Genomic DNA, 1,961 nt, shown 5'->3' with positions numbered 1-1,961 from the left:
TCTCCCACTCTCTCTCTCTCCCACTCTCTCTCCCTCCCACTCTCTCTCTCTCCCACTCTCTCTCTCCCACTCTCTCCCCCATTCTCTCTCTCTCTCACTCTCTTCCCCTCTCTTCCTCTCCATTCCCCTCTTCCTTCTCTCTCTCCCTCTGTCCCTTCTTCATTCTTCCCCTCTCCCCTTATCACCATCACCTTCCCCTGGTTGGTGTTTGGAAAGGCATCCAGCCAAACACGACATGAGAACTTGATTGTTAGTTCTTCTTGAGTACCACATATTGCTAGTCATCCTCGTCATTTCTTCCACATGGTTCAAAGTTCTGAGACTAGCCTTACACTACACCCTTCTTTTCTTTTCACTTCCTCTCATAGAATAGTATTCTCACCTGCTTTCCTTTTTTCTTCTCACTGGTTATCTGCCTTTGTCACTCCTCTTATGCTTTTCTTTTCTGATGAATGACTAATGTTCAAAATGCCAAGACACTTTCTCTTTTCATTAATCCTTTTTGCATTTAAACCGGCCACATCCGGCCCAAATATTCTCACTGTTCTATGTTCAAACTGGCCAGATCTGGCTTTGCACACTTATCCTACAATGTCATTCTAAGAATAAGCAATCACATCCTCAAAATTTCTATACTACAATGTCTTTGCATGATTAATTCAAAACAATTTGATTATATAAGCCTCACATTTGACCGAATAAGCTGAATACTAAAAGGTTAAGCACTGAACAATATACTTAGGAAAATTTCCTTCTCCTGTGTAGTCTTTTTTTGTCATATTTACACTATGCCTGCTTTTGTGTGAGTGTGTATGTATGTATATATATATATATATATATATATAATATTATTTGTTTTTTTATTCTTCCCCTCACTCTGATACCTGCCCCTTCCTATGTGTACCCATTCCTCATTTTTACCACTAGTAAACTTAATTCTCTTATTGGTACCCGTCTTTCCCTCTCTCCCACCTCTTGCAACCTCTAGCCCTCCATCACTATCCTATCTACTGCATGATTCTGCTGCTGCTGCTGCTGAACATGGCTGTGTTGCTAAACAGCTCACTTTGAAACTACATGGTTTTGGGTTCAGTCCCACTGTGTGACACCTTGGGCAAGTGATTTCTTCTATAGCTTCAGTCAAACTGTTCAACCCATTCCAACATGGAAAACGGACATTAAACGATGATGATGATACTGAGAAAAAAACATCCACATATAACATTTTGGGTGCTTAAAAAGAGTACATAAAAGAGTACATAAAACTTCTATGGAGTGTTTAGGCAGTGTTTGGTTGGTGTCTTTCTGTGGATTGTTGGGATGGTAGTCCCAATGGGTTTGGTATTATTTTCTTGTTCAGTTTTGGTTGGTATTTTCGAATAAAGTATTCTTCCTTGGTCTTACGAAAATGTTCATTTTCAGTCCAAAGTTTGAAGACAGAGAATATTTTGAATTTTCTCTTTGAAAGTTGTACTGCAAGTTGTGTTTCTAACAACATTATTATTATTATTATCGAAATAATATTTTTATCCATACACACAGATGCAGCACAGAATTTTGTCAGTGATCAGATGCAGCACGGGCAAATTAAATTTAAATGTTGAAGTGAATCTAACGGTTTTTGTGTGTTTCTTAAATGGCTTATAAACACCTTCCACGCTGCAATTGTTTTCGTTCCAGCACAAGATCTCAGATCAAGTCACTTGCTATGCAAGTACATCACCGTAATATTTATATTAAAACAACATTATTATTAAAATGCAAATATATCTAAAAAAAGCCATCTCTACTCATTTTTTCGAATATGTGATACTATACCAAGAACTTTCTTTTTATTATTCTACTATATATATATATATATATATATATATATATATATATATATATATATATATATATATATGTATGTATGTATGTATGTATGTATATGTCTGTGTATAGGTGTGTATATATGTAGGTAT

The 1,961-nt window shown here is 36.2% G+C and overlaps 1 protein-coding gene across 4 annotated transcripts in view; it reads left to right on the top strand.

Annotated features, from left to right (window-relative positions):
- The window catches only part of LOC106869038 (sorting nexin-14), a 147,039-nt gene that overhangs the window by 71,684 nt on the left and 73,394 nt on the right, over window positions 1-1,961 (top strand). The window lies entirely within an intron of this gene.

Source organism: Octopus bimaculoides, chromosome 4 (assembly GCF_001194135.2).
Source record: "Octopus bimaculoides isolate UCB-OBI-ISO-001 chromosome 4, ASM119413v2, whole genome shotgun sequence".
In the NCBI taxonomy this organism is placed as follows: domain Eukaryota; kingdom Metazoa; phylum Mollusca; class Cephalopoda; order Octopoda; family Octopodidae; genus Octopus; species Octopus bimaculoides.
The sequence above is the reverse complement of the archived record's forward strand: the minus strand, read 5'-3'. Positions and strand labels throughout refer to the sequence as shown.